The sequence below is a fragment of the Balaenoptera borealis genome (assembly GCF_965194805.1).
Source record: "Balaenoptera borealis genome assembly, chromosome: 11".
Taxonomy (NCBI): domain Eukaryota; kingdom Metazoa; phylum Chordata; class Mammalia; order Artiodactyla; family Balaenopteridae; genus Balaenoptera; species Balaenoptera borealis.
In genome coordinates, this window is record NC_138868.1 from 105,010,522 (window position 1) to 105,036,248 (window position 25,727).

The window sequence follows — 25,727 nt, forward strand, 5'->3', positions numbered from 1 at the left end:
GGCTTTGGCAAGAGGTTGGACAGGGGTGCAGATTACAGGGAGGCAGGTGGCAACTCAGTAGAAGGAAGAACTGGTCTCAGGGCAAGCTGCCCAGGGCCTGTTCTTCACAAGGACTCAGGTGGGACTGGAGCCCAGGACCCTAGTCCCCTAGCCTGTCCTTTGGGCCTGGGATATAGGCTGCATTCAGCCGGTGGAGTGGGGACCTAGCACCAGCTTGGGAGGGACGACGTGGGTATCTCTTCCCATTACTGCATTGACTGAAAAAAAATGCACAACAGAAAAGTTGAGAATTCCGTTTTATTTGGCAGACGAAACTGAAGATTTAAAGCTGGGACGCAGCCCCTCAGATAGCTCTGAGAGGCTGCTCGGAAGAGGCCGGTGGGGAGCCAGTATACACAGGAGTTTTTGCAAAAAAGACTAGGTAGTCTGAACATCAAGAGATTACAGTAAATTAAAGGAAACCAGACATCTCAAGTTAAGGAATTTAGTACTTTTCTGCTTTTCTCTATATGGGAAGATGCAAAAGTCTGGGCTCATTCCTTTGATATGCACGTCAGCTCTGTGAGGCCCATATCCTGTGCTGTCTCATCCTGAGTATGCCCAGGCCGTGCCGTCGGGGATGACTGCCGTGGTTGACTGCTAGATGGTGGGCATCCTGTTTCCATCCTGAGTTCCCTCAGGGCTCACTGTAGGGGCAGGTGTAATGTGATGGCTTGACGGCTGCAACATCCTTTGTTTACTGGTATGGCAGGCAACATTTTTTTCACTGACAGCTGTGTTCCGTGATGCCTCATAGGCAGCCTCAAATCGGCCACGGTGGGAGGATTCACACCGGGGCGATCGGCAGAGGGGCCATCAGGGCTCTTCCCCCGCCCACTCTCCTTCCCGAGAACAGGGCCACCAGCTCACACCGGCTGAGACTTGACATTTGAGGAGAGGGCTGTCTACCCCGTTTCTGGCTTCCAGGCGTTTCACAGATGTGACTGAGAGCCTCCGCCTGCGGTTTCCGATTCATTCCAGGTGAGTCACCACACCTCCAGGCCTCATCCTGTGTTGGCTGACCATTGACCCGAAGCTGCCGGGTCCAGGCAGAGAAACACATGGCAGAGGGCCATGGGAGACCATGTGTTCACTCTCTCGCCACCTGGCGGAACTGCCATTTGACCGTTCCGGAAAGGTCAGGACTGACTTGCTTTGAAATCTCCAAGGGTGGGTGCAAACTCACGACCTCTCAATGGGTGGCAAGTTCTTCCCAGCCTTCTGTGGACGCCTCCTGCTGCACTCTTTAGCAAATACTTGGGAGAGTGGGAAGGGGGATTTCTCCCCACCCTTGTTACCAGGGTGTCAGCCAGCAGCTGGGTGTGAGATTCTGAAGGTGAGGCTCTACAACACTGGGGACCCCTTGGGAAGTGTGACAAAAGCAGCAAGAATGTTTTACCAGGCATGGTGCTAAGTACTTTATATAAATTATCTCCTTTAATTCTTACACCAGTCCTCTGAAGAGGTACCATGGTGAGCCTATTGTACAGATGAGAATGCTGAGGCTTGGAGAGGTTAAATAACTTGCCAGATGTCAGCTCATCTATGAAGTGGCTGAGCCAGGATTTGAATCTGGGTCTGTCTGACTTCACAGCCTGAGTTCTATTAAATCTTGTCCCCCCCCCCCCTTACCCCCATCCCATAGCATTTTAGCACTCACAACCCCAGGTCTCCTGCTCACACTATGGGGGGACGTGGGCAGCTAGCTCTGCAAATGCCAGCAAGGAGATGCAGTTCTCCCATTTTTGCCTAAGGAGCATTCTGTGCGCAGAGTGGAATGGAGCCTGCCGGATCCTTGGAGAGTGCTGAGTCAGGGAGCCGTGGCCCAAGTCCCTTCTCCTGGCTGGGGCCACAGGGAAGACCACAGACAGAGAGGCAGCAGAAGCTGAAAGCTCTGGGGACCGGCCAATACCCAGAGGAGAGCACCTGCCCGCCGGGGATCCTGGTGGTCCCCTCTCCTCGGCTGCCTGCCGGAGTTGAGCCATGGCCTCTGCTAGGGGCCCAGCTCCAGGTCAGGGGCCAGCAATGCTGTGCCCTGCTGGGAGCCTCTCTGCTTGGGGCAGACGCTGGCCCAGTTTTCCTGGGGATCTGGCTTTGCTCTAATTAGCTGGGTGATCTTGGGTGAGTCACTTACTCTTTCTGGGCCTCAATTTTCTCATTTGCAAAATAGAGGGTTTGAACTAGGATAGGAGACTTCACCTGGTGTCTGAGGACCTCAAGGGGACCTCCATCAGGGGCTCTTACACTCTTCTGGAGGTGTAAGCAGGCATTTTTTCTGGGGAGAAAACTGTGGCTTTCGTGTATTGTCCAAGGTGCTGGTGCTTTCCCGTCCACACTAATAACCTCTCACCAAAGGGATCCCTAAGAGCCCTCTGGCTTTAGGATTTGTTGAGTCTGAAGACCTACCCTTCCTTGGAGACTGTAGCTTAGAGATGGTGCTGACTCTAGGGAACTGAGGGCTATGAAAGGTTTCCACTACTCTCGACCAAAGCATTTTTTTCTCAGTGTCAGGAGCCCTGTGGGCTGAGGTGTACTTTCAGCACCTGCCCCTGGCCAAACACGAAGAGGGGGAGGCCCTCCTGACTGCTTCTTTCTGTACCACCAACTGGGGGCATTTGGCTCACATGGGTGAGACTTCCCAGGGGACAAGTGGGAACCTCCCCTTCCTTGAGGGCTGGGGAGGGACCACGGGGTTCTGGGAACTAGGAGGTACACCTGGGGGAGGACTCCACAGGTATAACAGGAGTTGCCAGCACAGCCACGCTATTCAGGTCTTACTCTGTTTGCACTAATTAACCCACGTTTCTCTGTGTATTTTCTTATGCCTTTGGTCTTGTGTACATATTTGATCTTGTGCATTAGTCAGAAATGTCACAGAATGTTAGAACCGGAAGGGAACTTAGAAATCACCCCCTTCAACCTCGTGTGGAGGAGGAAACCAACGCTCAGAGGAGGGGAGGGATCAGCCCAGAGCCACCAGGGGCAGGGCTGCGTCATTCAGTCCTGCACGGCGGGGATGCTCTCCCCTGCGTCCCTCCCCAGTCTTGCTTCCCGACCTGCCCTCTCCCCCACCACAGGGCTAGTTGTGATGACTACTTCTGTGCCTCGGACCTCGCTGTTCCTTCCACTAGGGATTCCTGCACTCCCTGCAAACATCCATCCCGTCCCACTTATAGTTCAAGACCTCCCACCCCACCCACAGAAAACTCCCTCTCCACGTGGCCCTCTCTCACCCATTCGTGCAGCTGGGCACCCCTTCCTCTGGGCACCCCTCTACCTTGCAAGTACTGTAGTTGTGAGACTTCTGTGGAAGCAATGATGGTTTATTATCTTTTGCACCACCCGTGTTGACTGTAGGCGGGGACCATCTCCATTGATCCTTGCAAATCTACTACCTAGCACAGAGCCTGGCACATAGTAGGCACTCAATAAACACATATGATGAGTGACTTAAATGGTTGGGACTATCTACCCTTATGTCTTGGGGGCCGAGGGGAGGTCTTAGGTCTGAGAGTTTATTTGGTGGTTTGAGAACAGGACTCTGTGCATCTGCTTCCTTCACTGGCCCTTCCTTTTTCAGAAATGTGCCCGAATCAGCCTTACATGGAGGTCAGACTTATGTGGTTAAATTTCAAGTCATTCAGAATTTCATCTTTGATTCTTTTTTCTATCCACCATTCATTCACTCATTCATTCCTTCCACATTTGTTGAGCGTTCACTCTGAGTCGGTTTTGCTTGCTGTGGATGTTGTGCTGAACGGACAGGCAATGCTTTGCCCTCCCGAGCTTCTGTTTCAGACACATCACTTAGTGGTAGGAAGTGTCACATCACTTGGACAAGTCACTGGGCCTCAGCAACACCATCTGCAAAATGCTGTCCGTAGAGCTGACCTCACGCCGGCAGGGTGTGTGTCAGGCACCACACCTGGCCCTGCGTGAGGCTGGGGCCGGAGTGGCCGCTGGTCTGAATGTGGGCGCACACGCACACACGTGCTTGTCAGTTTGCTTCCTCTCTTCCCTCTTGCTTTGTTTCTGGGGCCTCTTTAATCAGCTGAGGTGCCAGAGACTTCTGAGCCACAGATGGGCTTTTCTGAGCTGGAACGTAAACCGAAGGACAAGCCACCAGGCTTAGCGAGCTGCTCCATGTGCTGGGCGCCGCAACACAAAGTTAGGTCATTTACTCCACACAGAACTGGTGAGGGCTCTGTTAGTCTCCCATTTCTCAGAGGAGAAAACTGAGGCCCAGGGCAGGTAAGTGCTAGTTACCAGTCTTACAGCTGTCAGCAGCCAGCAGCCAAGTGGGCTCAGAAGCCGTGACTCCCTCTAACTGCCCCTCAGCCTCTGTGGACACTTCCCCACGTGTCAGGGAGGTCCTACCGGCTGGAGGGAAGAGCAGACCTGAATGTCATAAAGCCCCCTTTCCATAAAGATTTCACAACATGTTTGTCTTGGCAGCATTTTCTATCGAGCTGGTGTGTGGCCCATGGATTAAGTATGCAGTTGGGTGGTCTTTAGAGGATGAACATTTTCTCTAGGATCGATAAGCTGAGTGAGTTTGGGTCTAAATTCATCAAAATGTCAAAATTTCATCACCTGGAACAGATTCAGTCTCTGGACTTCTGTACTCAGGTCGATGGCAGGGGACAGGGGGCAGAATCCAGGGAAGAAGAAGGTCTGGGCCACCTGTTGATCAGTGAGGGTCCAATACCCAGGGTGGGGGAGGGTCTTACTGGAGCCCAGCATCCTAGAAACTGGCCGTCCTTCCTCTGTTCTAGGCGTCATCCTTGCCTTCAGGGAGAGTAGCTGGGCAAGTTGCTGAGCGATGACTCCTTGCCTTTGAGGTCACTCAGCTGCACCCTCACAGCAGGTGCAGGAACCCCTCTATAGCATCTCTGAGAAGTAGTCCCATGGTTTCCCCTTGGATCCTTTTGGTGACAGGCAGCTCATTACTTTGCAAGGCTGTGCTTTCCATTTTTGGAAAACTAAAATAATTTTAAAGTTCCTTTATATTTAGCTTAAATGTCCTCCACTGCCCTGCAACTGTGATTCATTCATCCCACATCTGCCCCCAGGGCCACACAGAACAAGGTCAATCACACTTCCAACTGACTACTCAGAAGCTGAGCAGATGGTCTTTCTCTTCTGCAAGAGGAACAACCCTTGGGAGTTTGGGGCCTGGGATGCTAGCAGCCCAGGAAGGGCCCCCTGGCCTCTCTGCACATTCAGGGCCCTGTTTTCACTCACTACTACTTCCTCAGCATCTCGAGAAGAAGGAGGAGGGCAAGATGGGAGTTCCCCAGAGGAATCCTTGCTTCACACGTCTGGGAAAGGAAAGATGGTGATCTGACCTTGGTGTGACCTCCAGCTGGGCATCTCATACGGGGGAGCGTGTATGTGCACCTCCGTGAGGGGAGGATGGCTGGGAAGATGGGCGTGCGTGTCCCTGTGGGGTGGACACGCAGTGAACAGTGAGTGTCTCGCATGTGTGAGAGTGTGCGGGTGTGTGAGTGAGCACATGTGCACGTGTGTCTGCTGCTCTCAGGCCCTGGGGGAGGGGCTGTAATGATGCTCCTGTGGCCCAGAATCCGCCGCCCCCCGGGGGAGGGTTCTCTGCATTCAGTGACAAACTGTTCCTGCCCTGAAGCCTTCTGCACCTTGGACCGCACATGCCCTGCTTCTTCTGTCTCTAAAACAAGCCCACTCTTTAGAAATTGTGAAAGTTCCAGCCTCTCGTATCCCAGTGGGTCTGGGCTTCTGACCCTGAAAAGGAAAGGGACAGCCACGTCCACGAGCACGTTTCTACCCTTGCGTTCCTTTCATGCAATTTATCTCCATTAACTCGGATAACACTGAGGATTGGCAAAGGGCCACCATGGTCTGGGGCCACACAGCCAGAGGACAGGGGACCCAGATCTGGATCAAACCCAAAGCCGGTGCTTGTCCCCCAGCACAGTCACCGTGATTCGGTCACCGGCGGAGGTCTCAGTGCCAGAGCTCACCAGGCCTCTGCAGGGCCTTCCTTCCTGCCAGCCACCGTGGCCCCGAGGATGAGACGAAAACAGTTGATGGCAATGTGGCCCCCAGCGGATTCCCCCAAGAGCTCTTGGAATTGATCATTTGGGAGGGTAGTTAGTTCCTGAACACAGGTGAGTATAAAATCCAATTTCTAAGATTCCAGCCGGGGCTGTGAGAATTGAGGCTGCTCTGTCTATTATGACTTTCCCAGGTACCCTGGGCAGCAGCTCCTCCCTCCCCAGACCCTCCTGCTTGCTGTCTGAGCGTTCATCCCTCTGATTTACTTACTAGGTTTCTACTGGGCCTTCCTCATCAGGGTGCTCCGAGTTCCCAGGACCCGTGCTCTCACTGAAACAGTAACTTCTCTCATCAACGGGATGGGGCTCGGGATGAAGCAGGGAGCCAGCGGGAGAGGTGGGCTAGAGAGACAGAGCATGAGGGACGAGGAACAGAGGGAACGGGCCACGTCACAGGGGGCCCAGGCGACTTCAGTCCTGGGCAGAAGCTCCCTGAGCACGATGGCATTTGTGTCTTTCTCCACATCTGGATTTGCACCTGGATCTGGACAATTCCCGCAGGTTACCAGCAGTGGTAACACCCTCTCGGCTCCCGGCGCCCTTCCTCTGTTGCTGTGTTACAGGTATCTGCTCACGTGTCTGCCTGTCTCCTTGGATGGTAAGGTCCTTGAAAACGGGGGCCACGTCACCTTTTCATACCTGACGCTTGTCACTGTCACTGGTCTATGATAAGAGATTAACACATACTTGCTGAATGGGCTGGACATTGAACAAAAGCTGAAAGTATACAGATGCACCAGGCTCCATTTCAGCTCACCCGAGGCCCCCATAGTTGGGGACACAGGGGCACCCACAAAGGGTAGCAAACAGCCATGGTGGTTGGCCTGGCCAGGGAGGTCTTCGTGGAGGAGCTGGGGCTAGAACCGGGCCACAGAGGATGATGGGGACTGGTCCGTACAGGAGGGAAGAGCGTTCCAGGCAGGAGGAACGGCTTGGGCGAAGGGTCAGGGTCAGGGTAGGGAGGGGCAAGAGGCAGCCCTGAGTGTGGCAGGGAGGCGGGTCTCAGGGAAATCTGGGAAGCTGGCTTGAGGCTCGCTGTGGAGCACTGTGAATGTGGAGGATGGAGCCTGGAATCTCCTTTCCTCCTGCCATGGAGGGTCTCCAGCTGGCCCAGGCAAAGCCCTACACGGTTCCTGCGATTCATGCACTGCCCTCCCGTGAGCCGCCTGTAGGGAGGGGCCGGCTGGGACGGCACCGCCCGGTCTCCTCTCTGAGTCCAGGAAGGAAGAACAAGCCCTGGGCTCTTCTGGTCTGGGGGGACCTCTGCCTTACTCCTGGCCAGGGCCTAACCCAGGAGTCTCCTCTCGAGCCAGGATTGGGTCTCAGGACCAGAGTAAGACACTTAGCATCGCACGCGGAGAGCTGCTGGTGTCCTGATGAGGCAGAGACACCCCAGGGGAGAGGGGAGAGGGTGCTGGAAAAGGGCTCCCACTTACTGAGGGCCTATGATAGACCAGACCTGGCCTGTGGCCCCCTGGTCCTATGACGTACGTAGGTATTCATAGTCTCATTTCACAAATGGGGACGCAGATTCTTGGGACTCAGCAAACTGCTTAAGGTCACACAGCTAAGGGGCAGAAGGGTTGTAACCCGAGTCTGTCTGATTCCAAAGCCAGACTTCTCCCCTTTAGTTGGCCCTGGTCTGCCTGTGAGTTTCGTCTGGCCTTACCAGGTAACCTTGACCAAATCACTGAAGCTCCCTGAACTTCAGGTTTCTCATCTCTCCAACCAGGGGGTGAACTCGCAGGGACCTCCCTGCTCGGGTCACACGAGGGTTCCTCCCCGACGACTGCCCGCTCCGAGGATGCCTGTTTGCGAGGCTGCCGAGTGCTGCCAGCGGACCCCGTGGCCGCCTTCAGCAGCCTCCCTAAGCCCCGGTTTGTGTTTCTGCCTTCCGTGTTTTGCCTGTGTGAGCTGGTATCAGAACGCGCTCCCCTGACGCTGCCGGAAGCAATAATTCAGACCCAGTTGAAGGGTTTAGTGGAAATCCTCTGCTACAGCAGAAGAAAGCAAAACACTGCAAAGCAAGGATCTCGGCAGACGCAAACTCTGTGCATTTACCTTCCAAATCCAGCTGCTCTGCAGGGACAGGCGGACACCCTCAGCGCCGGGTCACGTGGGGAAGGGGGAAGCTGAATGCAGAGGTCTCTGGGGTCTCCGCAGGCCTGGGTCCCATGAGGACCGAGCACCCCTTCTGCACTCAGGTCCATCGAGAGCTGACCGCACGACAGGTCAGCATCTCTTGCAGTCACACTCATTTCCCTCCTAAGTCCTTACAACATTGACAAAGAAGTAGGATTATTCCTATTCCTGGTCTGAGGATCAGACAGTGTCAGTGACTTGCCCAAAGTCACACAATCAGTAAATGACAGCACAGAGAAGAGCTTCTGGTTCCTGTCGGGGGGTGGGGGGGTACTGCTGTCCGTCCTTGGCCACCAGACACCCCCATCCCCCGCTGCCCAACACCAGCTACTCGTCATCATGGAAAATAACCCTGACACCTTTGGCCTGCTCCCCGCGCCTCCCGTGCCCTCTCGGCGGGAGCCTCCTCCATCCGACCCACCGACCTGTGGTCACAGACCCTCCTGCTGTCCTCAGCTGGCTGTGGACTCCTTCGGCGCTGGGGGGTTTTGTGGTTACCAGGGAAAATACGCCCTTGCTCTCGGCTTGCCAGCCGCTCTAGGGCAACGAGTTACCTTTCTAAAATGAGATTTTCCATTTCTGAGATTCTGAGACCTCCAGGTTTGCCAAACTGCCGGCCTTCCTCCCAGCCCAGGGTGGCTGGGATCACAGCTAAGGTGGAGCTGCTCACAGGCCGCCGTGCCACCTACACCGCCAAGTCAGCAATAACAATCTCGTCCAGACCCCCAGCGCCTAATGTACGGCCTAACACAAGGCGCTTCTCTCTCACTCCCGTCTACGTATCTACATACTTAGATATAAAACCAATACACAAAGGAGGCTAGATTAATATGGATAGGATGTGCTATGGACTTAGGCAGACCCAGCTTCTAATCCCAGCCCCGCCATTCATTAATTGCACAACCCCAGGCAGGACATTTAACTTCTCGCCTTCCTTCTTTGTAAGACGAAAATAACGATATCACCCACTCGAGGAGCTGCTATGGGGATAAAAGGAGATCAGTCACTGAGCTCAGTGGCTGGCCGGCAGCGAGGGCTCCTCACGGGGAGGCCCACGGAAATGCCCACCTGCTCCGTCTGGGGAGTGGCAGCCAGCGGCTGCCCGGGGGGCGAGGCTGCCTGTGAGCCGGCCGCTGGGGAAGCTGCTGGTGATTGCCAGCCTTTCAGAGGGCATTGCAGGCCATCGTTTTAATCAATACGCTATTATTTCCTCTGTGGCATCTATCCCCATGTTTATTATGCGTAAATAGGGTTTTTCAATGATGTGAATGTGTTAGTTTAACGTAGCTGACATTTAGCGTGCGCAGACTGGTGGCCGCGCCTCAGGACCTCCAGGAAAATGAGATGGTGTAACTGCCACCAAGCCGTCCTTGTGAGAGAAATTCGAGAACCGCAGGTTGGCTGGGGTCAGGGCGCCCGGTGCACGCTTGCAGGCATGGGCTGTGTGCTCAAGAGAGGCATGGACCCTGGGAGCACGGTCTGGCTGCTAGGGAGAGAGTATCCAGCCTGTAGTCCAGAGCCCAGGCACTGGGGTTCCCACCCCTTTGCTGCCCAGATCTAGATCCTGTACAATAGGTCTACGTGGTCCGGCCAACTCCTGCTGATGTTCTCCCTTCCTGCTGACCCTGGAGCTTGTCAAAGCTCACGCTGCTGGACTCTCAGATGACCCACTTCCTCCCTTCCCATTACGCGGTCCCCAGGGGCCTGAAAACCCGTTTTGTACATGTTTCTCTGGCTTGGCCCCCGTCGCGGGCTTGGCACAGTCTTGCCGTCCAGGCACCAGAATACAGCACAACAAAGGTGGCTCTTCCAAATATTCCACATGGACTCAACTCTCCTCCGGTACCAGGTGCTCAGAATAACAGATTCGGCCCTACCAGCTCCCCTCCTTCCCTCCCACTGGACAGAAGCTGATGCAGGAGGGGTTTCGTTAAGATCTGGGAAGAGCTTCCTCATGATGACTTCGTTACAGCTGCAGGTCAGATGTCTGTCCCACGAGCGTCTCACAACCAACAGGGCCAGACCCCAGTAACGGCCACTGAACTCAATACGTCAGCTATCAGACAACTCTGGACTCATTTGTGTGGGTCTTGGGTGTGTGTCATAAAGGAATGAACCTTTACCAAGACAGTCTGTGGACCTTTATCCACAAGATGTGCTTTTATCCCTTGGTTTTTTTCGTTGTTTTTTTTTTTTTTTTTACTTTTTTTCTGCAATCTTTTTTTTTATTGGAGTATAGTTGCTTTCCAATGTTGTGTTAGTTTATACTGTACAGCAAAGTGAATCAGCTATACGTATACATATACCCCCTCTTTTTTGGATTTCCTTCCCATTTAGGTCACCACAGGGCATTGAGTAGAGTTCCCTGTGCTACACAGTAGGTTCTCATTAGTTATCTATTTTATACATAGTATCAATAGTGTATATATGTCAATCCCAATCTCCCAATTCATCCCACTCCCCCTTTCCCCCCCTGGTGTCCACATGTTTGTCCTCTACCTCTGTGTCTCTATTTCTACTTTGCAAATAGGTTCATCTGTCCCATTTTTCTTAACAGTGTTTAGAAGCAGAGGACTGGGTAGGAAACTGCTTGATTTTTCACCTTCACGCCAAATGACAAAAAGGGCTCGAGGGAAGGAAGGGATCTGGGCCTTAGTCCTTCATGCCCGTCTGTTCACCTGTCTGCAGTGCTTGGCACACTCTGGGGGTCCATCCAGCTAAACAGTACTTTATTAATGAAATGGCTGCTGTTATCATGAGGCCATGAGGTCTGTGTGTCTTCAACCTTCCACCCAAACCGTGACTGGTTGGGCCTTGGCTCCCCCTCACTGTCTGAGAGATGTGAGGGAGGTGTTTTTCTTGGCAAATAAATATGATATCATAAGGCCTGGCAAGACTCCAGCCTGAGTAATGGCCGTCTGCCTTCTCAATTCCCTCAGCAGCTTGGAACAGGAACATTATTCTTTACTTCCTCCCTTTAAAAACAAACTCTCTGTTGGAGAGCATCTTTCAGCCCCAGGATCCCTGCCCGATGGGGCCGCATTTCAATGATGGGAAGTGAGGGATGAGCTCAGGTGACAGTGCATGTTTGGGAAAACACAGCAAGATGTTTGGCTTGGAAGAGGCACCTGAGGGTCTTGAATCAGAGGGGCCCCCGCCCACGTGTCCCAGTTCGTGAGAGACTCAGAGCCCAAATCAGTAAGACTCACATTGCTGAGCGCTGCCACCTCCCTGGTCTAAATCTTTATGAAGTAACTGGGCAACTAGGTAACCTGACTGGAGCTGGAGATTCACGATCAAGTACAAGGTTGTCCGGCTGAGCCCCCCTTGTTGTACATGAGTTGGGGGGTGTCTTGTGGCTTCTATGCTCACACGGGCACTGCCACCTTGAAATACGTAACCCTCCTCACCCTTTGCTTGTCATTCGATCTTTCTACAACCCTTTGAGACAGGTAGCAGGTATTGTCATTCCTCTTTATAAACCTGACAGTAGAGGCTCAGAGATTAATCAGATGACTTGTTCAGAGTCACACGATAGATGAAGCAGAAGTGGGAGTTGAACTCGGGTCTTTTGGCCTCAAAGTCAATTTTTATGATGCCACATCTAGCCTTCCCACATTTCTGGGCCGTGCGGATTTGGCCGCTGCCCCTTCCCCGTCTTGACAGGCAACGATCACAAGGCAGTGTGCGGGGAGGCTCGGAGCCAGTGGTCAGGCCCGGCTTTCACATCACCTGGCCACTGACCTGCTGGGGGCTCATTGCGGTCCTCGGTCAGACAAGGAGGACACCCGGCCGCGCTCACAGGGAAGTCTGGGGGCAGGCGTGTGGCCAGGTCTCTGAAAGTGTCGGAGGAGGGCGAAGCAGTGTGCAGATGCTCAGGGCTGTTGATCCACCCCATGAATACTCAATGAGCACCTACCAGGACTAGGCTTAGGGACAAGACAGAGTCGCTGCCATGAAGGAGCTGGTGGTACAGTGGGAGAGACAGCCAGAGAGCGGCCAAATAGAGAGTGGCCGCTGCTCTGATGAGAGGAGCCTGGCACCTTGACGATGTGCAGGAGAGTCACCACCGGATACAGTGGTTCTTGGAGAAGGTTCACAGAGGACATGACATCTAAGCTGAAACCTGAGGGGCAAATGGGAGACAGGCAGATAAGATGGGCCTACAGAGTGTTCCCAGCTCAGGAAATGGCATGTGCAAAGGCCCGGCGGTCAGAAAGAGCATGTTCTGCTCAGGTGAAGGTACATTTAGTCCGGACTGGAGCAGAACTGGAGGGACAGTGGTGGGGTGGGGCGGTGAGGCTGAGGGGTTAGCACACCCCAGCCAGGTGTCTGGGTCATCAGGGGCAGCGAATCCAAACCCACAGCCCTTTCCTTGCCCTGACCCCGCAGCCTGGAGCGTCTTCACCTTGCTCTGGACTCCCTCAGCCTTTAACTGTACGTGACGGAGCTTCTGGAAATGCACCCAAACCAGAGCAGACAGCACCAACCCCTGAGTCAAAAAAACCCGGCTGTGCTTTATCAACTGAAGGACTGTAATCTGAGAGATGTTCATTGAACGTATTTCTGCCTTCTGAATGGCTTTTACTTTTCACTAAATTGAGACTGCAGTACAATATATGTGAATGATTAGACTGTGTAATACATTCCTACAAATTTAGATTAGGAATGATTATGACTTAAGTAAAATAGTTGAACACAATTCTTATTGCCATCTATCTTTTTTTTTTTAATGTTCATGGGGGTGATTGAATGCAAAGAGAGCCTGGGTCTGGGTGCAGAGAGGGCTCGGAGGAAGGAAGGACAAGCTGATGTAAGAAGATGTACAATCTACGGGGCAGGGAGAGAGCCCTGGGATTGGGGGCAGATCTGGGAAAAGTCCTGGCTCTGCCATTTGCTTTGCTGTGTGACTTAAGGCAGGTTACTTAGACTCTCTGAGTCTTAGTTTCCCATCAGCAAAATGGGCTTTATTATTCCTGGCTCATGGGATTGTTCTGGGTGGCACGAGGTTGGGGTGTGAGAGCCACGCTGCAGGGTGGACAAGAGCTGGGATGGGAATCCACGTCTTGGCCATATTTGGGCAACACCACTTACTAGACCTGTGTGACCTTGGTCTTCGTCACTCAGCTTCTGGGAGCCCCTGTCTCCTAATCCACAAAATGGGAATAAGCACCCTTGGCCTTGGGTGTCCTTAGGGAGAGGATTAAATGGGATTTTCCATGTTAAAAGTGCTTTGTAAAATGTAAGCCACCTGGGAGGGCTGCCCTGGCAGGTCGGGGTGGGAACAGGAGTCTGGAGGAGGTCGGGGCTCTCCTTCCCTGAAACAGCAACCAGAAGTGGTTTGGGGGAAACTTGCTGGGTGTCCCTGGGTGGGGAGGGGAAGGAGAGGAGCCCTGTGGAACGTTTCCCTTGGGCTGCCCTGCCCTGGCACTCTCGCACCAGCTTATTTTGCTCTGTCTACACCCTGTCTCCCGTCACCTAGCACACTGCAGCATTCTATATAATTTACTTATCTATTATGTTTTGTTTAGAGTCTGTCTCCTTAGTTCAGGGATCTGTTTTGTTCCCTGGCACATCGCAAGCACCTAGAACACAACTGGGCAATTAGCAGGCACTCAGGATATATGTGTCCAGTGACTGGATTTATGAGCGGGGCTAGAATTCTGTCTCCTGAGGTAACTGAGGTGAGGGAGACGGTGGGGGGGACCCAGGGGAAACCCAGGGCATCCGTCACTCCAGCAGGGAGCTTGCTGCAGGCAGAAAGAAATAACAGCAATTTGGTGCGTGGAGCCCGGCGCCCATCCTTCAAGGGAACCACAGGCCCCCAGGATTTTCCCGGAATCCCTGGGCACCGGCAGCCTGCTGCACTTCCCCGTGCCTCCTAGCAACCTGACGAAACGCCTTCCAATCACAGCAATTACTGCCGCCCCGAGCCGATGCCTCTTGACGTGTCTGCCTCCTGCAGTTCCAGCTGGAGACAATATTTCTCTTCTGTTCCTCGTGACAACAGGGACAACAAATAACCCAGCGGCAGATGAAGGGCCCTCCAAGCCCTCCTGAGCTGAAGAGCCTGGGCTGGGTCTGCGTGGAGGGAACCGAGGCGCCAGCCCGCGTGGGGCGCGCAGCTGTCCTCTGACTCTTCCAGGACTTTCAGGCCGCTCTGTCCATGACCAGTGTCCCTCTGGCCAAGGGGGCAGGGGCCTGCAGGTGGGGGCAGCATCAGCTGTACCGCTGACGGCTCGGGGTCCTCCGTGCATGCTGTACAAAGGGAGCTGGCATTCCATCACGGTCCAGGGCGTGGGTCTTGCTGAGTGCCTCCCCCTCTTCACAGCCCCCTGAAGCAGCCGCTCTCAGTTTCAAATGAGGAAACGGGAACTCAGGGAGGTTGAGTAATTTGCACTGGGTCACACAGCTCGTTAAGTGGCAGTGCTGGGGGAAGAACTCCCACGTCTCTGAACTTAAAGCACATCCGTCCTCTCTGGGCCCCGAGTGGCGGGGACACTCCCTGGAGGGTGGGAGTGCAGCCCCTGACCTCCCAGCCTCAGGTTCCTGACCGGGGCACCCGCTACCTGTGCTCTGCAGAAGCGCCCTGCACCTCGGCCCGCTGTGTCCTGCCGCCTCGCCTCACCTTGCCCGTGTCCTCACCCCGCCGGGCTTGGGCTGGTGCCATCCCTGGGCCCTGCTGCTAGCTGAGTCCTGTTTCAGTTACAACCCAGAGCCCCTCTCTCTACTGCACCTCATCCTCTGAGCGGGGCTCCCCCCGAGTGCCAACCAGGGTCCAACTGCAGCACAGAGTATCCTTGGGTACCCACACTAACACCAGTACCAACACGAGTATGAATACGAATACAAATATTAATACTGATACAGATACAAATAATAATACTCATAGTAATTAATACTCATACTAATACTAATGCTGGTTTATATTTGTTGAGCATTTATTGAATCTCAAATGGGAGCCCAGGAAGCTGACTCTGGAGATCTGTGTTCTGAACCACTGCGTATGTCCTGCCTCTTCCTCGTATGACATGGTCCTTCAACCTAAACCACCCTCGTCTGTTTTGTTAACATCTTTTTTCAAACCGACTTCTAGAACTGAATGTAAAATTCCAGATGTGGTCTGACCGAACAAAGCCGAGGGACACGTCACGTCCCTACGTTTTGAACATCGTTTTGCAATTAATGCAGTCTAAGATTGCCCTCGCTTTTCTTGGTCCCCAAGTCCCCGGGTTGGCAACTATCAGCCAGTCCTGAGTCCCCAGGTCTTCCAGAAATGAGCCACTGTGGGTAAAGCTCTTTTCATTGCCCTCTTGTGTGGCCGAGGGCCAAAGCCCACCTTTCCTGCCCCCTAGTCTCTGATGGCTGCACTTGGCTTTGCTGTGGCACGGAGAGAACGCTCCAGATGAAAGAGAACTTGGTCCCGGGAGAGTCGGGGGCTGGATGGAAGTGAAACGGCCTGTGAAGGTCGCTGCCACTGCTTGGTGAGCGATCTGTCCCCATTTCAGCCTCAGTGGGAAAGTGATGGAGGGTGTAATTAGGACCTGAGCTGTGCCTGGTTGGGGGGGGGGGCTGCTGTCCCCAACTCAAGGAAGCTGGGGACACAGACCGTAGTCTCTGTCCTCCCGGGCAGGGGGGAGGAGTCTGCCTGCTCGTCCACGGCCATGGGGGAGAAGGAGTAGCAACCAGGGCTTTTGGACCCGGTAACTGAAGACCCTGATGGTCCCTGGGAGTGTGTAGGTGGAGTGGGGGATGGGAGGAAGATGGGGATGGAGTGAAGCAGGAAATATGGCCAGAAAAATTTTGAAGGGAGTAAAACCTTCTCTTGCCCTGTCATCTCCCTGGCTTCGGTCGGTCTCCACCTCGTCCCCTCTCTCCACCCACCAGAGAGCCCGGAGCTCAGGCTTCTCAGGACCCTCCCTAGCTGGGTATCCCACCCGGGTTCTTCCTCCCCTGTTCTCCCTGTGTCTTCTCTCACCACAGTTTGCTTGTCCTGTGTGTCTCATTTTACCCCGCCTCCTGGGGCACTTGCCTTATTAGAAAGTGATCTAATACATTAATACGGTATTAAGGTGTTCAAGTCTAGCAATTGGCTTGACGCTTGTAACCAGCCATAACCCAAGGGTATAAACACTTTAACAAGAGAATTCCTTAACCTCCAGGCGTAAATCCCAGGGTGACCTTCCATGCGTTCTGGCAGGGCAGGGTAAACCCCAACTGGTTATACGGCCCGGGACACCGCCCTACTTCACATTGTTCCTCACAATAAGGCTTGAAGTTGACAGGGCGATTTTCCTTAGGATGAGGAAAAGGAAGCTCAGAGACGTTCTGTGTCTTGCCCAAGGTCACACAGCTCACCATTCCTGGAGCCCAAGCAGCCTCAGGCCCCTTGCTGGCTCAAGAGCCCCCCTCCCCTTCCATCTCCTCAGGGCACTGACAGATTCTGGGGCCTGCATGCTAGGGCTGGGGGCTCTTTGCCTTGGACTCTCCAGAGATGAGTCCCTGCGATGCCTAAGGGCTTGTCTGCAGCCCTGGGTGGGCCATGAAATAAAATTCTAGAACCGCTGTCAGGCCCCCTGGATGGGGACTTAAGTGCGCTAGGCACCTATGATGTCTCAGACCCTGTTCCAGGTGTTTTCCCAACAGTTATTGTTTTACTCCTTGTAAAGAACACAGTGAAGCGTGCATCCTCGTTTCCTTTCTATGGATGAGAAAACCGAGGCAGAGCAAAGTCTGAAGTCGCACAGCTAAGAAGGGGGGGAGCCAGGATTCGACAGTCTCAGCTGATTCCAAAGCTCATGCTCTCTCCCCTACACTGTGTGGCCTCCCACAGAAGACCGGGGTCTAGAAGAGGCAGTTTCCTTGAGGAGTCTGGTCCAGTGAGGAAGACAGAGCGCATGAGGATGGGAAGGACCGCGGCAAAGGAATCATGGCAGGCGAGCCTACAGCACGGGGAGCAGTGTTCCCCGGGGCTGGGAGTAAGTAGCCCTTTTGTTTGGGTCAGGGCCAAACGAACCAGGGCAGTAGCCCCGGCAGGTCCATCTGCGGAGGCCTTGGGGAGGAAATGGGTTTGGAAGCCGTCCCAGGTTGAGCCGTGTGTGCTCCGGGAAGTGAAAGCGGCTGCGGGGAGCTGGGTGTGGACCCAGGGGCAAGGGGCCTGGAATAACGAGAAGCGGCCTGTTGCCCAGAGCAGAGGCCCTGGCAGGCCTTCCGTGTGGACGCCGAGGAGCCAGGAGGGGCCGAGGGGAGGAGGCACGTGGTCCAGCCACATTAGGATGCTTGCACAAACGGCTTCTCGGCCACAAGCCCGTGGAGCCCACGCTTTCTGCGGAGAACGGTTCTCCCACAGGAAAAGTGCCAGGGCTTTGGAGAAGCAAATGCTGTGGGCTTGGCTTTCCATGGCACCAAGATGCTGTCTTCTGCAGGTTATCCTTGTGTGGACGCGGACCACGGGCCAGGTGGCTCTTCAGAGCGGTTGCGCGACTGACTCTGGCCACTGCTCGTGCGCTCAGCCATTGCTAGCTGGTGACGTGAAAATGACCTTTATCTAGCACCGTTACCTGGGGGGCTGCAGGGGCGCCGGCACTTCCACTCTGCTAGCTCTCTCTGGCTGACGACAGCCGGCCGAGCGTCACACTGTCCCCGGCCCCAGCCGCAGCCCCTCCTGCTCATGGGGGCAGCAGGGCGGGGTGCTAAGTGGACGCAGCAGCAGCCCCGCACTTACCAGGCTGCCGCTTCCCCTCTGGGCTCAGGGTGGGCAGAGGAACGCCCGCCTGGCCCTGCTCGCTGCTGTCTGTCAGCCCGACTTGCGTGCCTGCTGGTCATTTCCCTGTGGCCACACTGCCCTGCACGCGCGAGACAGTCTAGGAGAGCGTCCTCAGCTGGGGCCTGGGCGTGCACAGATGGGGTGATTTGCAGGACTCGTGCAATTTCTTAATTTTGAGTGAATGTGCGTAAAAGCTTTAGGGAGGGAGAACGATCGCCTCCATAGCTCTTAGCAGATTCTCAAAAGGATTTTTGACCGCCCCGCCCCCCCCGCAAAAGCTGGGAAGTCATCGGTCTCATCCGTCCCCCCAGGAAGCTGTGCAGGTTGACCCACTGGAGTGTTGTCGTCATTGCAGTGGTACTTGGGGCATCAGGAGATGCAATCTGACTGTCCTCCTCTGGAGGAAAAGGCCAGGTCCTCACTCTGTCACCTGTGCCCTGTGGATGGGCAGGTGTTTGCTCATTGACTGACAGACGAATCACAGGGAGAGATGGAGGAGATGGCGCATTTGCAGAACTCCTGTCTTTCCTTCTGCCTTAAAGGGGAAAAGAACTCATATCCCTCGGCTCCTTTCCCTCCGTCGTGTGTTGGCACAGCGTACGTCCCTTCCACTCCCAAGTCCCCACCCCCATGCCGGATACAGCGCTGTGCGGTGCAGTCCCCCACATACTAGGATGTGGGACTCCTTTACCTGGAGAAGGAGGAAGGCAGAGGGGTGGGCTGGGAGGGATGGGGAGTTGGTAAAAGCTAAGGAGGAAGGTGAAGGGTAGGGCTCAGTTCTACAGGGCGGGGAGAGTCCTTTCTTCCCGGCTGTCCACCGCTGGAGGGTCTGGGCCAGTCGGCTGACCTCTCTGGGCCCCAGAGGCCTCACGACTGGGACCTTTAAGGGTACAAAGAGGCAGCAGCAGAAACTCTCTAAGGCCCCTGCCAGCTCTACAATTCTCTGATTTCTAACACATCCTCGTGGCTAACTCCCCTTCTCTGTCTAGCCAGGGGTCCTCACAGAAAGAAAGATAGAGGCCCTGACTAGAACATAGGAAAAAATCATTGTCCTAAAGATCATACAGAATTCTGAAGCCACAGAGAAGGAACTTGTGTTTAGGGTCTGCGTGGTGTTTTCTGCAAGCCTTCCGCCGTGCAGTTCTCAGCCCTCCGGGCCAGCGGGGTGGGGTTCTGGGGGAGAGGCATTCCCTGGCAAAAGCCACTTTGCAGCTGCTCTGGGACCCTGGGCCCAAGGGGGCCTTCCTGGTCGTAGCATATGGTTCCCAAGCAGGCACTGCATGTGGACGCAGGGTCCCCTCGGCTGCCCGTGGCACCGTGTCCCCGCAGCTGTGGCCCCCATGACAAGGTCTGTGGGCTGCCAGCCCAGCCGAGAGCACTCGAGAGCCACGTCATAGGTCTCCTCTTCTCTCTCCAAGGCTCTTAACCCACCCGAGCAGGGAGGAGGGGCCTGACAGGGATGGACACCCACTGCGGGCAGACAAAGGAGCCCAAGTCAGCCTCCTCTTTGGCCCCCAGAGACTGGAGGTGGGGACAGGGCAGGGGCAGCTGCAGAGCCCCTGGGCAGAGCTGAGTCCAGCCGTGCCCGGTGGGAGGACACAGGGACAGGAATACACAGGAGGCGACACCCGGACGGGGAGGCCTTGGATAGATACCCGCGCAGCTGACGACTTGAGTCTCGGCCTCTTTCTCCCTTGTCAGGGTCTTCCTATTGTAACACTTGACCTTTGATTTGAGCCTCATTAATTTACCAAGCATTTACATAAATCATCTCATTTCATCTCCACCACAACCCGAGAGGTATATGTTGTTAGTACCATTTTCTGGATGACGCTGCTGTGACTCGAGAGATTAAGTGCTTTGCCCAAGGTCACACAGCCAGTATGTGACAAAGACAGGAGTAGAATGAGGTTTCCTTTCCCAAAGACCTCGTTGACCACCCGCGCTTCAGTCCCTCAGCCGGGCCACACTGCCCCCTTGAGAGTGACAGGGGAATGACAAGAAATGACAAAGCCTTAGGTGACGGGTAGTGACAGAGGGAGGCAGGAGTTTCTTTCCAGAAGCTTCTCCAGGCACAGGCACCACCTGATTTTCCAAAGCTTTCTTTGGTGTGTGCGTGGTCATCATAAAGAATTGTAATAAGCTATGATTTAAGAGCCAGGGCCATAGGCTGGCAAAGAGTTTCTTCCTTTAGGAGCTGGGGGAAGCAGCCGAGGTCTTGGCCCCTAGAAAGGCAGGAAAACCTCCCAGGATGAATCCCTCTGCCCTAGGCTCTGATGGACCACAGGGAAAGCCATTCGAGCAGAGGTGGCGGATCCCGCCTCGGGGCTGAGCTGTCTTCTCCAGAGGCTGTTCACCAACTTCAAGGGTTCCCTTCCAGAAAGTCCCAGTAACTCAGACGTCCAGCATCTACGTCCATGAAGGAGTGTAGCAAGAATGCTCTGTTCAGTGCCTTATGCTCAGATCTAATGAGTGCCTGGCATATGCTAGATGCTCAGCAAACTCTCAAACGAATGAATTAAGTGCAACGCAACCTAGAAGATCATCACCTGCAGAATTTTATTCACTGTACTTTACAGAGGTGGCACCTGAGGGCCAGAGAGGTCAAGTAACGTGTCCAAGGTTGCACAGCCAGTTAGTGGCGGGAGAAGTACCAGAATCGAGGTCTCCTTTCCCTACACGCTCTTCCTTCTGTAGGGGGAGAGATGGGAATGTGAGGACCTTGGACCTAGGATCAAGCAGCTGATTTGACCTCTGAGAAGTTCTTTCCACGTTTCTTAGTTGCACTGAGTCTGCAGCTATTGGATGTGGTTGGGAAGGAACTGGCCTCCCGTCTCCTGGCAGGCACACGCCGGCAGTGGGGAGAAGACGCTTCTCTCCGCTCTCTCCTAGGGGCACACACCTCCTTCACAGCATCTCGCGCACCATGCGCCCTGCTTGCCTCTTTTGGGAAGCAGGAATAAAAGCCAGTACCAATAAAGTAAAAAGAGCAGAAACCACCCTCCAACCTGGCCTTCCAGATGAGTTCGGTGGCCTCTGGGGATGGGTTCTGGGAGAGAGAGGCAGAGCCCAGGGTACGGTCTCCAGGGCCCAGGGGACACGTGTGGGCACGGCCATCTGCCAATCACTGGAATCTTTAAAGCAGGAGGAGGGAGCAGGATGGGGTCATTATATGCGTTCCAGTCCCTCCGCTGAGTCACTCAGAGGAAAGCTAGGACATAGGAGGAATGCCCTTGCTCTAGACTCGCCCTCACCAGAAGCCCGTGTGGCCCCCAATCTCTTCCTCTGAGGCCCTTTCCCTGCACGGATGCCTCGGTTTCCCCGATGGGCGCCTCCCCTTCTCCACAGAGCCCCTCAGCTCTCAGTGGCTGGGCCCCGCTCTCGCCAAGAGCGGCGTCAGTGGTCCTGGGGCCTGGGCCAGATCCTGCGTGTCACTCTGCAGCTCCACAGTGTGGGGACACGAAAGGGCAGTGCCAGCAGCCGGCTGCAAGCTGACAAGCCTGAGTTCACTCCAGCACCCAGGAGTCGACAGGATCGTCTGAATTAAGTGGCCAAGTTTGGTTTTTAATTAAGTCCCCGTGGTCTTTTAAAAAGGTCACTGATGACACCATCTTCTTCAAGGCCAGTATGAAAAGGCATTCAAAGTCAAAGTTCTGAGATGGGAGCCTTGTAACTTGAAATGTCATAGGGAGAAATTTGGAAATAGGGGAAGAGGAAGCTGGTGGGAAGAATGACCCTGTCACATTGTCCTGCCGTCAGAGTCACAGTTTCCAGTAGGAGCTCCAAACTATTTTGGTCTCAAAGTGGCCCCACTCTGCTCGCTCACGTTCCTACCCCCATGACTGGTTATGGGCTCTTTGTTTGCTGCACCAGTGAAAAATGGGACCCTTGTCTTCCCTGACATGGAATACAAGTTGGTATCAATGGGGCAGAATGTGGCAACTTGCCCCGATCGCTGGGGAATTAATAAACATATATGCAACTGACTGCCATTCTTCTGCTCTGATGCCTGCATACACTCTTCTATGTAACTTGGCCGATACTGTATCACTTGGAAATCCAGCTCTGTCTAGAGTGGAACACAACAGCTACTTCATTCCTCCACAACATCCCATAATATTCCTCCTGTGGCAGCAAAGGCCTGTGCCTGGTTCTGCACGGCCCTAACAGAAGTAGAGATACGAGTTCATTCGAGCGGAGGAGACAGCACCTCTTCGAGAGGAGATCTGGGCTGGCCCACAGCTAATGGGGCCAGGATTTAGTGGGCACAGTCATATTTTCCTGGGGTCCTCGGTGCAACACCAGTGCTGGGCAGCGGGATGCTCTGGATGCCAGATAGTTCAGTGCAGCCACTGATTTTGTGTTAGAGTCAAGGGACATTGGTATTCGTCAATAGTCTGGGCCATTCTGTCCATGGTCACCACAGGCAGTGTAGATAGTGGACAGAACTTTGGATTTAGGTTCAGGAAATTTGGATCTTACAGCAAAAAAATTTGCCTATCTAATATACATTCTCCCATTTATTTACCATCAGAATCCTTATGTTGTTGAGGAGGAAATGTAACTAAACGAAAAAATATGAATTTCCTAGCGCCCCTTGAACGGCTAGAGGTGGCTAATGAGATATAATCAGAAACCATTCTTTAAAGATGGCTGATTTACCTGGGAGGGTACACCTATTTTGTTTTTTCCTCTTCTTTTTCCTTCCTGCCTGAAATGTGGAGCCATAGCTGGAGCTTCAGCAGTCGTTTTATGACCATGAGGTATAAACCAAGTATGGAAGCCAGTGCTAAGGATGGGCTGCCTACTTACCTCCAAGCTTCATGTTATGTGAGAGAAAAATTAACCCCTAGCTTGCTTATGCCACTGGTGCTTTGGATATCTGCTACTAACTATTGAATGCCAATGATACAGAATGATTGCCTGCTCTATCATTTATTCCTGAGACTTTGGATAAATCATTAAATGTCTTTGAGCTTCAGTTTCTGTACCTCTACAGTGGGAATAACAATTCTTGCTTTGCCTTGTAAACGTTATCTCTGACTTCTGGGGCCTACTCTAGGCTTCGGAGCATGCCGTCCCCCTCAGTCTAAAGATCATGCATTTTCTGTATCTGAGCAGTGGAGGCCTCCCTCGCATTGTTGGGGTGGATTGTTCCTGGGCTAAGGCATGTGCCTGCCTTCCAAGTTCAATGGCTTGCTCGGGGCTGTTATAAAGTCCCCTTGTGGGCTCCCATTTTCTAGAGACACAATAGCTTTTCCTGGCTCGCACAGGCCTTGCCCCTCCTTGCTGGGTGCAGAGACATTTGCCGTTTCAAGCTGCTGAAAAGGACGCTTCAAAGAGCCCCACATTGGCCCCTCTTAGGCTCTGACTCATAGAAACGTTTTCGGAAATCCTCAAAAACCTTATTAATCTGTGAAGACGTCCCAGAAGCGGGACTCTGTACACCCTATTTCCAGGGCTTTTCAGCGCATCCATTGTCTCAGCTACATTGTTCCTGCTTGGTGTCTTGGCCCCTAATGGCTCTCTCTGAGGCAGGCGCTTTCTGCTGCGCCTGCGATTTCATCCCCTGACAGACTCTCCTCTGTGGCCTTGAATTCTTAAAGTGAAAAGGTGGCCACTCTTCTTGGGCTGTTGATTCCTCTATACCCCCTTTGTGGCTCTCTGCTTCACCCCTTCTCTCCTGGCGTCTGGCTGGATCTGGGTCAGGCAGACACGGACCTGTGTAGGAACTGAGGCCCACTTTTTTTTCAAAAGAAAACCTCTTTTTTCCTTCAAATGAAAACCTCTAGGGGTTTGTCAAGCCTGGGGAAGACTCCTGGGATCACCACGGGCCTCTGCAGGGGACCTGCTGCAGCTGTTGAGTAGATAAACTTTGGGTGGGCTTCTCCAGGACACTCCCCTGGCTCCAGCCCATCCACTGACCACCCTTCTGATGTGTGACCTTCTCTGCAGTTGAAAAGGCTGTGGGGAGAGAACCAGAAGACTGGGGCTCTGTTCCTGAATTCAACCCCTGGCTGGGCTTGCGCTGTCTTGGTCCACATTCAGGAGTTTTGACTTGGAAGCCCAGGGCCTGTGTGACCCAGGCAGCTTCCCAATGATCCTGTGTCCTGGTTTTCAAGCCCATGTGTACTCCCTCCACTCGAGTGTGGGCTGGGTCTAGTGCCTTGTTTCTAGTGAAGAGAATATGGCCAGAGTGATGAGAGATCACAGCTATAATTCAGTCATAAAGGACAGTAACTTCTGGGTCTGTCTAGGTGGCACACATACTCTTTGTCTTGTCTTCTTGATGTTTGCTTTGCAGAAGAAAGCCACCGTGCTGGAGAGGCCCATGGGGCAAGAACTGAGGTTGGTCTTTGGCCCACATCCAGTGAGGAGTGGAGGCCCTCAATCCAACAGCCTGCAGAGACCTGAATGGGGTCAACAGGCACGGGACTAAGCGTGGAACCAGATCCTTCCCCAGGGGAGCCTTGAGGTGACGGCAGGCCTGGCTGATACCTTGACTGCAGCCTTGGGTTCCATGGAAGCTGAGGACCCAGCTGAGCCACAGAGATTTTGAGATAAGAAGTGTGTACTGTGTTAAGCTGCTAATTTGGGGGTACTTTGTTCCACAGTAGCAGATAACAAATACAGGTCTTTGTTAGCCTAAAAATGTGTTTCTTTATTTTGCTCCTCCATACTTAGACTCAAGGACTTAAACCTTTCACATCCACTCGTAGTAGTGCATTCATGCGTGTGCGCATGCACACACACACACACACATACCCATATCTGCACACACGCTCTAATCTATAGGCTGTTCACATCCCTTTACCCCTATTCTAAAAATACATTATCACAATAAGTGGAAGAAAGACATAGCTGAGATGAAGCTCTACTGAGGTGATTTCTGGTTTCTCTTAGTAACCTAAGTATAATCTGAATTTCTGCCAGAACCCAAAGTGCCAGAAGAGGCCTGACCAACGAGGCCCTGGGGGTCTGTGCGCATCTCTGATAATTCACTTCCATGCTTACCTTTCGAAGGCTGACTCAAACTTTCTTCCTCTGAAAAAAAAAAAAAATTACCTGACTTCTCCAGGGAGCATTCCTATTCCCTGAGTCCCAATCATTTTGTATCTATATCAGATACATATTTTCATTATTCATATGTTCCCTCCTCATTTTCTCATCCCTTCCCTAATCCTCCATCCTAAGAAGCTCAGAATGCAGGACGTCTACAGAAAATCATCCGAGATTTCACAACCAGAGTCAGAAGCAAAATTTAAAAACCTTTGCCCCCCTCCCCCTGCTCCCACTGTGTTCCAGGAAGCCAAAGCTCAGAGCAATTTCTCCAATCTGGGAAGCAATAAAGAAATGTATTTATGAACCAGCCTCTATCTAAGGGAGGGAATTTATGTCTCTTCATGCACTTGTTGACAGTAATAAGGGATTGCTGCATCAATGTGATGCAATATAGTTTAAAAACCCTCCGAAACAAGGATCAGGAAACAACCAGCGGCGACGGAGCCATGGGTACCCTCCGTTTAGTGGCCGAGCCCTGGGCCAGATAATGCCTACAGGAGATGGGAACACAGGTCCGGGAGCACCTGCAATCTCATCTTGTTTCTTCCCAAGCACCAGGGAAGAAAAGCAATTTGTTTGCTCTCATACTCTAAAGATGAACTTCCCGTGCTCAATCAAACGTTATT

General features: G+C 53.5%; 1 protein-coding gene and 1 long non-coding RNA gene across 5 annotated transcripts in view; one reads left to right on the forward strand and one right to left on the reverse strand.

Moving 5' to 3' along the window:
- The window catches only part of KIRREL3 (kirre like nephrin family adhesion molecule 3), a 559,614-nt gene that overhangs the window by 143,378 nt on the left and 390,509 nt on the right, over positions 1–25,727 (reverse strand). The gene's annotated exons all lie outside the window — the stretch shown is intronic.
- LOC309604996 lies at positions 14,281–24,691 on the forward strand. Its single transcript, XR_014231206.1, has 2 exons — positions 14,281–17,251; positions 24,344–24,691. It is a non-coding gene; the product is annotated as an uncharacterized lncRNA (long non-coding RNA).